The sequence below is a fragment of the Octopus sinensis genome, linkage group LG20 (assembly GCF_006345805.1).
Source record: "Octopus sinensis linkage group LG20, ASM634580v1, whole genome shotgun sequence".
NCBI classification, from domain to species: domain Eukaryota; kingdom Metazoa; phylum Mollusca; class Cephalopoda; order Octopoda; family Octopodidae; genus Octopus; species Octopus sinensis.
The window spans coordinates 10,412,860-10,427,894 of NC_043016.1; the positions used below are offsets into that span (position 1 = coordinate 10,412,860).

Sequence of the window (15,035 nt, forward strand, 5' to 3'; positions counted from 1 at the left end):
TATAGCTTATTCTGTTCTGGCTCCTTCTTCCTTCTGCTCTCTCTCTCTTCTCTCTCTCTCTCTATATATATTATATATATATATATAATATTATATATATATATACATGTCTTTTATATGAGTGTGTGTGTATACACGCACACATATATACACACTTCTCTCTGCATGCTTCTAGTTTGAACTTTTTTGGCTTGGATTTAATTTTTCTCTTCCATTTAAGTTATTCTGCTTAATAATGTTGCTCTTCAACTCGTTCTCTCTATACTCATTCATATTCTTTGCTATATCTTCTTAGTAACCATTTGAGAGAACCTGTGAATTTTTAATAAATATGAAGATGGTGTGGTAAAATTAATTCCAATAAAGCTTTCAGCATAATTGCATTTTCAGTATTTTCACGTACTAAGAGGTGAAAAGTTCAAGTTATTAGCCTTCATGGTGGGCAATATTCCTTATCCTATTGTGAGCATTTTATTGTCTCTATGAAAACTATATCTCTGCAGCTCAAGTTTATACTTAACTGGAGGGGTAAAATGGATTAGGTATTTAGGATTTAGTTTCCTTACAGGTTTTGTCTACAGAATCGAGTGGTGCTAGTAACCTTATCATAGAAGCATGACTATGATATTAGAATAAGCTCAGGATTTAACATATTTATTGCTATATTTATGTTGAAATGCACTTGCTTTGTGCTTGTCAATTATTAATACAATGAAGAATTTAATAAAATAACATAAGCTGGTGTTTGCATAAGTTAACATGACATTTTGGTGGAAAGTTTTAATTTAGCATTTAAACTGGTCATATCTGGGTCAAAATATCCCACTTTAATGTTTAAAATGGCCAAATCTGGCCTTTTATACATACCTTACAATGCTATTCTAAAAATGGATAATTACGTTGAAATCTCAAGGCTACAAGACGATGCATGTTTGATTCGGGACAATATGAATAAATAAGCATTGTGCCGGTGGCACATAAAAAAAAGCACCATCCGAACGTGGCCGATGCCAGCGCCGCCTTGGCTGGCTTCCGTGCCGGTGGCACGTTAAAAGCACCAACCGATCGTGGCCGATGCCAGACTCCCCTGGCACGTAAAAAGCACCCACTACACTCGCGGAGTGGTTGGCGTTAGGAAGGGCATCCAGCCGTAGAAACACTGTCAGATCAGACCGGAAGCCTGTGCAGCCTCCTGGCTTCCCGACCCCGATCCGAACCGTCAACCTGTGCTAGCGGGAAAACGGACGTTAAACGATGATGATGATGATGATGATGATGACATATACATATATATACATATATATACATAATATATATATACAATACATATATAATATACATATACATATATATATATACATAACTACATATATATAGTTACATATTATATATATATATCATCATCATCATCGTTTAACGTCCGCTTTCCGCGCTAGCACGGGTGGACGTTTTTGACCGGGTCTGGGGAAGCCAGGGGCCGCACCAGGCTCCAGTCTGAATCTGGCAGAGTTTCTACGCTGGATGCCCTTCCTAACGCCAACCACTCCGTGAGTGGATTGGGGTGCTTTTTACGGGCCACCTGCACAGGGGCCGGAGGGTCCGGCATCGTCACGATCGGTTCGAGCATTTAACGTGTCAGCGGCACATGGGCAACGAGGTCCGGGGTACTTTGGGGATCCAGGGTACTTGGGGATCCGGGGTACTTTGGGGATCGGGGGACTTAGAATGAGTAGGGGGTATGTGGAATTGCTGCAGAAAGCAGCCCGGGTCTTTGTAGTCACAGCATTATCATCACTGAGTAACGTAATTAGGTAGAGGAAAGAAATACAGATATTCTAGAGTTGAGTTGGGGAGGGGGAGGTCCAGTTGAGGCGGGTAAATATAGGAGGGCAACCAGTGGGGAAGGTTGGGGTAAGGAGGAACGATGGCAGGAAGGGTTGGTGTAGGTTCCTAAGAAATAAAGACATTCGTTATCGTCACTGAGTAACGTTATTAGTAGAGGAAAGAATAAGATATTCGAGAGTTGAGTTGGGGAGAGGGGGGTCCAGTTGAGGCGGGTAATATAGGGGAGCAACCAGTGGGGAAGGTTGGGGTAAGGAGGACGATGGCAGGAAGGGTTGGTGTAGGTTCCTAAGAAATAAAAACATAGGATATTACGAGGCGGGAGGGAATGAGGCAGTGTCAGGAGGAAGCATAAGATCGGTGGGCAGTTGATGAGCTATGGCGCTAGCAGCTTGTCTTTCACAGTGAAAGCATATGAGGAGAAGGGGTAGTGGGGGGAGGGGAGGGAGTAGGCGTACCCGGTGTAGATGAGTAAGGCGTATCGGTGTAGATGGTGAGGACAGGGTAACTTGTATTGGGGGTGGGAGGTGAGGAGGAAACAGTGTTCACCGGTATTGGTGGTGGGGGTGAGAACATGTTCATCGGTATTGGTGGTGGGGGTGGGGGGGGGGGGGGGGGCGGGGCACCACCAATGGCTGAAAGAATGGGAAGAGATAGGATTACGGCTTGAGGTAGCCTGGCCTAAGGTTAAATTTTGTAGAGAGAGAGATAGAAAGATAAATCAAGTTATGGCGAAGGCTTGAAAGTAGCCTAAAAGGTTAAATTTTCGTAACAATGTATGAAGAAACGTAGTAACAACGAATAAAATAGTAAGATAAATTTTTAAGAACTTGCTGCGGACATCGAACGGGAGTTGAAATTGAATTGGGAATTTAAATTATAGAATCGTAATGGTGAGGAGGAGGAAAAAAGACCGCCAAATGGCTGAAAGATGGGAAGAGATAGGATTACGGCTTGAGGTAGCCTGGCCTAAGGTTAAATTTTGTAGAGAGAGAGATAGAAAGATAAATCAAGTTATGGCGAAGGCTTGAAAGTAGCCTAAAGGTTAAATTTTCGTAACAATGTATGAAGAAACGTAGTAAAAAGTAACAACGAATAAATAGTAAGATAAATTTTTAAGAACTTGCTGCGGACATCGAACGGGAGTTGAAATTGAATTGGGAATTTAAATTATAGAATCGTAATGGTGAGAGGAGGAAAAAAAGACCGCCAATGGCTGAAAGATGGGAAGAGATAGGATTACGGCTTGAGGTAGCCTGGCCTAAGGTTAAATTTTGTAGAGAGAGAGATAGAAAGATAAATCAAGTTATGGCGAAGGCTTGAAAGTAGCCTAAAAGGTTAATTTTCGTAACAATGTATGAAGAAACGTAGTAACAACGAATAAAATAGTAAGATAAATTTTAAGAACTTGCTGCGGACATCGAACGGAGTTGAAATTGAATTGGGAATTTAAATTATAGAATCGTAATGGTGAGTGAGAGGAGGAAAAAAGACCGCCAAATGGCTGATGAAAGATGGGAAGAGATAGGAGTTACGGCTTGAGGTAGCCTGGCCTAAGGTTAAATTTTGTAGAGAGAGAGATAGAAAGATAAATCAAGTTATGGCGAAGGCTTGAAAGTAGCCTAAAAGGTTAAATTTCGTAACAATGTATGAAGAAACGTAGTAAAACGAATAAAATAGTAAGATAAATTTTTAAGAACTTGCTGCGGACATCGAACGGGAGTTGAAATTGAATTGGGAATTTAAATTATAGAATCGTAATGGTGAGAGGAGAAAAAAAAGACCGCCAAATGGCTGAAAGATGGGAAGAGATAGGATTACGGCTTGAGGTAGCCTGGCCTAAGGTTAAATTTTGTAGAGAGAGAGATAGAAAGATAAATCAAGTTATGGCGAAGGCTTGAAAGTAGCCTAAAAGGTTAAATTTTCGTAACAATGTATGAGAAGAAACGTAGTAACACAACGAATAAAATAGTAAGATAAATTTTTAAGAACTTGCTGCGGACATCGAACGGGAGTTGAATTGAATTGGGAATTTAAATTATAGAATCGTAATGGTGAGAGGAGGAAAAAAAGACCGCCAAAGGCTGAAAGATGGGAAGAGAATAGAGATTACGGGCTTGAGGTAGCCTGGCCTAAGGTTAAATTTTGTAGAGAGAGAGATAGAAAGATAAATCAAGTTATGGCGAGGCTTGAAAGTAGCCTAAAAGGTTAAATTTTCGTAACAATGTATGAAGAAACGTAGTAACAACGAATAAAATAGTAAGATAATAAATTTTTAAGAACTTGCTGCGGACATCGAACGGGAGTTGAAATTGAATTGGGAATTTAAATTATAGAATCGTAATGGTGAGAGGAGGAAAAAAAGACCGCCAAATGGCTGAAAGATGGAAGAGATAGGATTACGGCTTGAGGTAGCCTGGCCTAAGGTTAAATTTTGTAGGAGAGAGATAGAAAGATAAATCAAGTTATGGCGAAGGCTTGAAAGTAGCCTAAAAGGTTAAATTTTCGTAACAATGTATGAAGAAACGTAGTAACAACGAATAAAATAGTAAGATAAATTTTTAAGAACTTGCTGCGGACATCGAACGCGAACGGGAAGTTGAAATTGAATTGGGAATTTAAATTATAGAATCGTAATGGTGAGAGGAGGAAAAAGACCGCCCCCCCAAATGGCTGAAAGATGGGAAGAGATAGGATTACGGCTTGAGGTAGCCTGGCCTAAGGTTAAATTTTGTAGAGAGAGAGATAGAAAGATAAATCAAGTTATGGCGAAGGCTTGAAAGTAGCCTAAAAGGTTAAATTTTCGTAACAATGTATGAAGAAACGTAGTAACAACGAATAAAATAGTAAGATAAATTTTAAGAACTTGCTGCGGACATCGAACGGGAGTTGAAATTGAATTGGGAATTAAATTATAGAATCGTAATGGTGAGAGGAGAAAAAAAGACCGCCAAATGGCTGAAAGATGGGAAGAGATAGGATTACGGCTTGAGGTAGCCTGGCCTAAGGTTAAATTTTGTAGAGAGAGAGATAGAAAGATAAATCAAGTTATGGCGAAGGCTTGAAAGTAGCCTAAAGGTTAAATTTTCGTAACAATGTATGAAGAAACGTAGTAACAACGAATAAAATAGTAAGATAAATTTTTAAGAACTTGCTGCGGACATCGAACGGGAGTTGAAATTGAATTGGGAATTTAAATTATAGAATCGTAATGGTGAGAGGAGGAAAAAAAGACCGCCAAATGGCTGAAAGATGGAAGAGATAGGATTACGGCTGAGGTAGCCTGGCCTAAGGTTAAATTTGTAGAGAGAGAGATAGAAAGATAAATCAAGTTATGGCGAAGGCTTGAAAGTAGCCTAAAAGGTTAAATTTTTCGTAACAATGTATGAAGAAACGTAGTAACAACGAATAAAATAGTAAGATAAATTTTAAGAACTTGCTGCGGACATCGAACGGGAGTTGAAATTGAATTGGGAATTTAAATTATAGAATCGTAATGGTGAGAGGAGGAAAAAAAAGAAAAAAAGACCGCAAATGGCTGATGAAAGATGGAAGAGATAGGATTACGGCTTGAGGTAGCCTGGCCTAAGGTTAAATTTTGTAGAGAGAGAGATAGAAAGATAAATCAAGTTATGGCGAAGGCTTGAAAGTAGCCTAAAAGGTTAAATTTTCGTAACAATGTATGAAGAAACGTAGTAACAACGAATAAAATAGTAAGATAAATTTTTAAGAACTTGCTGCGGACATCGAACGGGAGTTGAAATTGAATTGGGAATTTAAATTATAGAATCGTAATGGTGAGAGGAGGAAAAAAAAGACCGCCAAATGGCTGAAAGATGGGAAGAGATAGGATTACGGCTTGAGGTAGCCTGGCCTAAGGTTAAATTTTGTAGAGAGAGAGATAGAAAGATAAATCAAGTTATGGCGAAGGCTTGAAAGTAGCCTAAAAGGTTAAATTTTCGTAACAATGTATGAAGAAACGTAGTAACAACGAATAAAATAGTAAGATAAATTTTTAAGAACTTGCTGCGGACATCGAACGGGAGTTGAAATTGAATTGGGAATTAAATTAGAGAATCGTAATGGTGAGAGGAGGAAAAAAAGACCGCCAAATGGCTGAAAGATGGGAAGAGATAGGATACGGCTTGAGGTAGCCTGGCCTAAGGTTAAATTTTGTAGAGAGAGAGATAGAAAGATAAATCAAGTTATGGCGAAGGCTTGAAAGTAGCCTAAAAGGTTAAATTTTCGTAACAATGTATGAAGAAACGTAGTAACAACGAATAAAATAGTAAGATAAATTTTTAAGAACTTGCTGCGGACATCGAACGGGAGTTGAAATTGAATTGGGAATTTAAATTATAGAATCGTAATGGTGAGAGGAGGAAAAAAAAAAAAAGACCGCCAAATGGCTGAAAGATGGGAAGAGATAGGATTACGGCTTGAGGTAGCCTGGCCTAAGGTTAAATTTTGTAGAGAGAGAGATAGAAAGATAAATCAAGTTATGGCGAAGGCTTGAAAGTAGCCTAAAAGGTTAAATTTTCGTAACAATGTATGAAGAAACGTAGTAACAACGAATAAAATAGTAAGATAAATTTTTAAGAACTTGCTGCGGACATCGAACGGGAGTTGAATTGAAATTGTGGAATTTAAATTATAGAATCGTAATGGTGAGAGGAGGAAAAAAAAGACCGCCAAATGGCTGAAAGATGGGAAGAGATAGGATTACGGCTTGAGGTAGCCTGGCCTAAGGTTAAATTTTGTAGAGAGAGAGATAGAAAGATAAATCAAGTTATGGCGAAGGCTTGAAAGTAGCCTAAAAGGTTAAATTTTCGTAACAATGTATGAAGAAACGTAGTAACAACGAATAATAAAATAGTAAGATAAATTTTAAGAACTTGCTGCGGACATCGAACGGGAGTTGAAATTGAATTGGGAATTTAAATTATAGAATCGTAATGGTGAGAGGAGGAAAAAAAAAGACCGCCAAAGGCTGAAAGATGGAAGGAGATAGGATTACGGCTTGAGGTAGCCTGGCCTAAGTTAAATTTGTAGAGAGAGAGATAGAAAGATAAATCAAGTTATGGCGAAGGCTTGAAAGTAGCCTAAAAGGTTAAATTTTCGTAACAATGTATGAAGAAACGTAGTAACAACGAATAAAATAGTAAGATAAATTTTTAAGAACTTGCTGCGGACATCGAACGGGAGTTGAAATTGAATTGGGAATTTAAATTATAGAATCGTAATGGTGAGAGGAGGAAAAAAACCGCCAAATGGCTGAAAGATGGGAAGAGATAGGATTACGGCTTGAGGTAGCCTGGCCTAAGGTTAATTTTGTAGAGAGAGAGATAGAAAGATAAATCAAGTTATGCGAAGGCTTGAAAGTAGCCTAAAAGGTTAAATTTTCGTAACAATGTATGAAGAAACGTAGTAACAATATATATACACACACAACACTCACACAGTGTATAATATATATATACACACTCTCACACACACACACACACACACAACATATATATATATATATATATAATATTTGGCTCATCCATAAATAATGCAGTTTTTGCAACAGCATTAACTAAAAGTCAGGGAAGCGGGGATATAAACTACCTGCATCCACTGTATAAAAGCAGGTAGTAATCTTACCTTTTTTTATTATTCTTAGTGCAAGTTTGGAAGAATGCAGTTTGATTTTAATAGTTATGTTTTCAAAGCTATAATGGAAGTGAAAAAAGAGTGTATTCGGTATATTTCACTTTATGAGTTCAATAAAAGCAACAACACAATGGAAAGCGTGAGGAATATTAATGCAGTATATTTGGGGATTGGCAATAAGTGCAAGCCAGTGTCAACGGTGGTTCCAGAAATCTAAGCCAGAAACTACAGCCTAGAAGACAAGCCTCTTCCTGAAAGATCTATAGAGTTCAATGAGGACGTCCTGCAAACCCTGGTGAAACAAAATCTCATCGTAACTGTTAAGGAAGCAGCAGCAACGCTTGGATTTACTCATTCAACCATTCATCAACACCTGTGTGCCATTGGAAAAGTCAGCAAATCTAGTCAATGGGTTCCTCACAAACTTTCTGAGTCTAGTCACACACAGAGAGTGAATGTGTGCTCTTCTTTGCTATCACATCTCACGAATGAACCTTTTTTTAATCAAATAGTGACTGGTGATAAGAAATTCGTTCTCTATAAAAATGTCAAGTACCGAAGACAGTAGGTAGGGAAACACTGGCACCTCAGGCTAAAAAAGGTTTTCACCCATGTCAGGTGTTGTGGCTTAAGTCAGTGCTAGAAGAAATATGACCATCTTTGGTTTCAAGACAAAAGGTGTTCTCCCATCAGGATAATGATTGACCACATACAACGAGGATGACATCCCAAAGGCTGGAGCAGTTTCAATGGGAAACAATGTCCCACCCACCATATTCACCAGACATTGCTCCATCTGATTATCATTTATTCCACTGTCTTCAAAGTCATTTGGACAGAAAAAATATGAATTCTGTAGACGAGGTCAGAACAAAACTGGAGGAGTATTTTTCATCACGGACAAATGAATTTTGGAAGAGGGGCCTGGAAAGTCTACCAGATAGATAGAAGAGCATTGTAGGAAATGAAGGAGAATATATTTTAGATTAATAAAGAACTTTGTTTATCTTAATATACAAATACATGCACATATACATACATACATACATACATACACACACACATACATACATACATACATACATACATACATACACACACACACACACATACATACATACATACATACATACATACACACACACACACATACATACATACATACATACATGCATACATACATGCATACATACATGCATACATAAATACATACATACATACATACATACATACATACATACATACTTACATACATACATACATACACACACACACACATACATACATACATGCATACATACATGCATACATACATGCATACATAAACACACAAAAGAGTAGAATGTGATTTGAAGAAGATTTTTGCTGCTATTTCTAGCAAATCGAACATTCACATTGAGGGCCCCTTAGCTGAATCATACAGTAAGTAGTTAGAAGTATATCCATGCACCTCTACTTACTGAAATTTGGGTACCAACTTGATAGCTTAGTCAATCAAATTGATACCAATGCTTATCTTAAGTCAAGCATTTATTTTATCAGTTTCTTTTTGCCAAATCTCTAAGTAACAAAGATGTAACGAAAAGAAATTTCTGAATTTGAGTGACCAGCTACAAGGTTTGTTGAAGTTATATTTTGGCCATTGAGATTTTAAATCCCAAAATATTTATTTTCTATCATTAACAAGTGTATAATATAATGATTAGCACATGTGACAGTGACAGAACAGGTATTTACACCAAAATAACAGTTAGTCAATGAGGTACAAAGGTGAGTGGACTGTCTAGCAACATGACAGGTATCTGTCCTACTGAAATGAATTGATTGATTCTAGCAGCTCGCTGGTTTAGATGTGTCATCGTCATCATTGCCATCCATTGATCTTGATGTTACAACCAAGTGTGCCCTACTTTGCTAACAGACTTTACTCACTAATGGCAAAAAGGTACTAAGTATATAGAAGGCGATAAGCTGGCAGAAACGTTAGCACACTGGGTGAAATGTTCAACGGTATTTCGTCTGCCGCTACGTTCTGAGTTCAAATTCCGCAGAGATCAACTTTGCCTTGCATCCTTTCGGGGTCGATTAAATAAGTACCAGTTACGCAACATCAACAACAGAAGGATATTTTTGCTTGTATGTATGTATGTATCAAACTCAATTGTTACACCAAAAACATTAAATTTCAGGACTCAATACAAATGTAGAGCATTCTCTAATGCATTATAACAAAAAGGCTCCAGTCAGTTTCCAGTTCTCAGAGTTGCTTGCTTCTAATAATTAGTTGGTAAACCGAGCCTGGTTTTCTTTTGAAATATCCATAGTCTGAATATTCTTTGAAAGTTTGAAGGAAATACTTATTCGGAGTAAAGATTATTTGCCAACGTAACATGGCAGTCCTAGTTTAGGATGAATGTTGCTGTAATTTAGCCCCAGGAAACACCACCTGGGGCTAAATTATAGCAACAATCATCCTAAACCAGGATTGCCATGTTATTTCTTATTTCTTTACTGATCACAAAGAGCTACACACAGAGGGGACAAACAAGGACTGACAAATGGATTAAGTCGATTATGTCGAACCTAGTGTGTAACTGGTACTTATTTAATCGCCCCCAAAAGGATGAAAGGCAAAGTCGACCTCAGTGGAATTTGAACTCAGAACGTAGTGGCAGACAAAATATCACTAAGCATTTCGCCCGGTGTGCTAACATTTCTGCCGGCTCGCCACCTTATCCAGGACTGCCATGTTATGTTGGCAAACAATCTTTACTCCAAAGTACTGTTGCTTAATATCTCTCATTGTAAGATTTAAAAAATAGTAATTTTCTAAATACTTATTCATATGTTCTTTTGTTTAAAAGCCTTTGTGAATGATACATGAAGCTTCTTTTCAGTTTCCCCACCTACAAAATTTTACTCACAAGGCACAAATTAATGTGGGACAAATAACAGCAGAAGACACATGCCTAAAGTGTTGGGGCATGGGATTGAAATGAAAATTGCATGGCTGCAAGCCAAACTCCTTATCCACAAACCAAATTTCTCAACCACACACTCATGCTAACATCCGTCTTTGTATAGAGTTAACGATACACGAACAATATGGAAACGTTCCAAATTTGATGGAAAAAGAAAATTAGATTTAAGTTGACGATTTCATTATCTGATTACAAACACATCGACTAACAATGGAATGAACGCAAATTTACTCTGATGTCATTCTTCAAATGAATCTAGTTTAGGCATAACCAGCATTAACGTGTACTTTTCGTATCAATTCCTGATAGTTAATATCCATTATCGCAGCCTGGTGCTTTAATGACATCTTCACATGTATTAATGTACAACTGTCTTTCTTCATCAATTCCTGAAACAACATAACAGAAAATGAATTTGTCTCATGTTAAAAGCTCTGCTGTCTTTGTTTCCAGAAATTGCACAATTCTTTCATTTTCTGGGGTTTTTTTTTTGGTGTGTGGGAGTTACTTTTTACCATTTTTCATTTCCTTTATTTATTTCTTTTTTGATCTTTTACATGTTTCAGTTATAAGACTGTGGCCATGGAGGAGCATTTTCTTAAAGAGTTTAGTCAAACCAATTGACCTCAGAACTTGTTTTTTTGTTTTTAATCTGGAATTCAATTCTATCCGTTTCTTTTGCTGAATCTCTAAGTTACAGGAACAACACAAGCTGTGAAGCAACCGGGTGTGAATAAACACAAAGACAAACACACACACACGCACACATACACACCACACACACACACACACACACACACACACACACACACACACACACACACACACATGCACACACAATGGTGAGCTGGCAGAATCATTAGCACACCAGGTAAAATGCTTGGTGGCATTTCATCTGTCCTCGTGTTCTGAGTTCAAATTCCATTGTGGTCAGTTTTGCTGTTTAGCCTTTGAGGGTCGGTAAACTAAGTACCAGTTGAATACTGGGGGTTGATGTAATCAACTTAGCTCCTCCCACAAAACTTGTTGGCCTTGTGCCAAAAACATGAAACCATTATTAATACGGTAGAAAGCTGGCAGAATCATTATCATGATGGACAAAATGCTTAGCAGCATTTCTTCTGACTTTATATTCTGAGTTCAAATCCCACCATAGTCGACAATGCTTTTCAGCTTTTCAGCTTTTCAGGATTGTTAAACTAAGAACCAGTTGAGTACTAAAATTTGAAACCAATACTCTTATTAATACTTTTTTTTCTACTCTAGGCACAAGGCCTGAAATTTTGGGGGAAGGAAACAAGCGATTAGATCATCCCCAGTATGCAACTGGTACTTTAGATGGTGCGTAAATTACATGAGTAGATCATTTCCAGAATTTGTTTTGAAATTTTTTTTTGTTGGAAAAAGACGTACAAAATGTAAACATTTGTATCGGAAGTTGACTCATTTAATGTCCGAAGAGGTTTTTACAGAAACAAATAATGGTTTAAATACACATAATGAAGTTGGCTTACTTATCTGGGATGGTGTAATGCTTGATTTTTCTGTATAAATTTACTAAAACCGTTTAATGGTCAACTACTTTTCAAAGTCTGATGTTCATGCTAGTAAACATGGTCCAGGCCATATTTTACATTGCTTGGAGTTTCTACCTATTGCAATGGAGCACCATTGACGAACATAGTGATATGGATATTCCTGACTGAAAAAAATGCAATGATATGGATAATCTTGATTGTATATTTATATTTTTGTCTGTTTATTACTAGGCACAGTTTTAAGTTTGTCCTACTGTTCGCGCCTATTTCGAGCATTGGCTTCCTTAACATTAAAATGCCTTCCAGTGGCTCTATTGCCACATTCAAAGGCATATTCAACATATTTAATTCCTCCTTCGCATGAGTTCTGCCCATACCTGACAATAATGGTAATGACAAATTTTTAAGTTTGCTTGACATTTTATAAATATGAAAGGGATTAAAACTTCGATACTCTGTATCAAAGGTTGCGACAAGAATAGGCAGAAAAGAATTCTGTTTACATAATCAATATGATTGGTCGCCTTCCTCTGTTGGTTGAACAAAGTGTCATCCAAACTGAAGTTTATTGGTAATTAAACTTAATTTGCAACACCTGTGCATATTTATCAGCTTTGTTTTTGTTAGTAATTCCTATCAACAACTTTTCCTGTGATTGTGATTTGAGAAGATATACAGCATAATCTCTTATGGGCAAGAAATGTAAAATAAAGTTTATTATAAACAACACAAACATTTTGTAATTTAATAGCTTTCACTGTGATACCTGTTAAACAGCAATTATTTTTATTTAATGAAAATTTAATAGTATTTAATCATAAGTAAGTGAAATTATGCTAAATACAACTAAATTGAAAACCTTCTTTCCTTGGCTATACTGGCAATTCTGAAAACTTTTAGGTTTGAATTTTACATGAGTAGAAGCTTTTTTTAACAAATTTAATCCTGAAAATCACCTGCGTAAATTACAGGTGTGCAAATTACATAGGTTTTATATGGCATATATTAAGACAGGCTTCTTTTAGTTTCTGTCTACCAATCCACTCACAAGGCTTTAGTTAGCTTGAGGCTATAGTAGAAGACACTTGTCCAAGGTGCCACACAGTGGGAGTGAACCCAGAACCATATGGTTGAGAAGTAAGCTTCTTACCATACATCCACACCTGTGCCTGTTTTTTTTTTTTTTTTGCATAATGTGAAGAAAAATAAGCCCTGACAAAAAGAACTCAGATTTGCCAATGGCATGTATATGAACAACATATGCAAATACAGGCATAACAAACACCATACAGCATAATTTGTTGGCTTATTAAAATTATCAAAATTATGTGTTTTAATTACATAATGGCAATTGAGACCAACTTCATGTGAGAAAGGGGAGATAACCTCAAGAATCAAGAATTCTCTGAAAGGAACATGTTGTTCATAAAAAGGATAGGCTTAATGTCTAGAGATAAGGGAACGGTTGTGGACATGTGCTTCTGCTTCAATAGATGAGCATTCTTGATTTCTGAAGTCATCTCTGTTTTCCACACAGAGCTAGTCACATCTCTCATTTGCTAATTACGACACAGAAAAGTACCTCTAGAGGAGGAGATTCTTTTAATAAATCAGGAGTGGCTGTGTGGTAAGTAGCTTGCTTACTAACCACATGGCTCCAGGTTCAGTCCCACTGCGTGGCATCTTGGGCAAGTGTCTTCTGCTATAGCCTCGGGCCGACCAATGCCTTGTGAGTGGATTTGGTAGACGGAAACTGAAAGAAGCCTGTCGTATATATGTATATATATATATATATAAGTGTGTGTGTATATGTTTGTGTGTCTGTGTTTGTCCCCCTAGCATGCTTGACAACCGATGCTGGTGTGTTTACGTCCCCGTCACTTAGCGGTCGGCAAAAGAGACCGATAGAATAAGTACTTACAAAGAATAAGTCCTGGGGTCGATTTGCTCGACTAAAGGCGGTGCTCCAGCATGGCCTCAGTCAAATGACTGAAACAAGTAAAAGAGTAAAAGAGTAATTTATGCTGTATGGTATTTGATATACCTGTATTTGTTTATGTTATTCTTCAAAGACATGCCATTACCTACTCTTGACTTATTTGTTTTAGCTTATTCTTGTTTAAATTTTGCAAAATTACTCCAAATATAAATATGTTCAACTCATTTTTTAATATATATATAAGTCTAAGCTGTTTGGCTACAGGAGATACAATTGGACAGTTGTCAAGCTGATGATGACTACTGAGGCAGAAACATATGTGTCAAGGATTGTCATCTGATCTCCAGGCATTAAGCCAGTTCTTTTCCTTAATGGTCTGTCAGCCGTGGAGAAGTCTTGATTCTTGAGATTATTTCCCCTTGTCAAATTATTTCCCCTTAATTACAATTTGGTAATAGGGACACTTCCTGCAGATGTGAAGATAATTTTAATAAATCAAGATTTTATGTTATCTCTTTCTTTTTACTTGTTTCAGTCATGTGACTATGGCCATGTTGGAGCACCGCCTTTAGTCAAGCAAATCGACCCCAGGACTTATTCTTTGTAAGCCTAGTACTTATTTTATCGGTCTCTTTTTTGCCGAACCACTAAGTTATGGAGACGTAAACACCAGCATCGGTTGTCGAGCGATGTTGGAGGGACACATACATATTTATATATATATATATATATATATACACACATATATACAATGAGTTACTTTCAGTTTCCATCTACCAAATCCACTCACAAGGCTTTGGTCAGCCCGAGGCTATAGTAGAAGACACTTGTCCAACGTGCCACGCAGTGGGACTGAACTCGGAACCATGTGGTTCATCATCAAGCTACTTACTACACAGCCACTCCTACGCCTATATATGTTATATGTTTTATTTTAATTAATCAAGATCTTATTTGAGTGAGAATTACTTCTCTTAGCAATAGGGAGTTTCTTGCTTCCAATCATCAGCGGGTAGACTGAACCTGGTTTTTCTTTGAAATATGAAATAAAAGTTTGAAGGAAACACTTAGATCTTATTA

At 37.3% G+C, this 15,035-nt stretch overlaps 1 long non-coding RNA gene across 1 annotated transcript in view; it reads right to left on the minus strand.

Moving 5' to 3' along the window:
• Positions 1–7,436, minus strand: part of LOC118767292 — a 20,507-nt gene extending 13,071 nt beyond the window's left edge. The window contains exons 1-2 of the long non-coding RNA XR_005003198.1: positions 7,354–7,436; positions 1,084–1,087 (exon numbers count right to left, since the gene is read on the minus strand). This is a non-coding gene — a long non-coding RNA (uncharacterized LOC118767292). The remainder of the gene's footprint in view (positions 1–1,083; positions 1,088–7,353) is intronic.
• Positions 7,437–15,035: the final 7,599 nt, after the last annotated feature.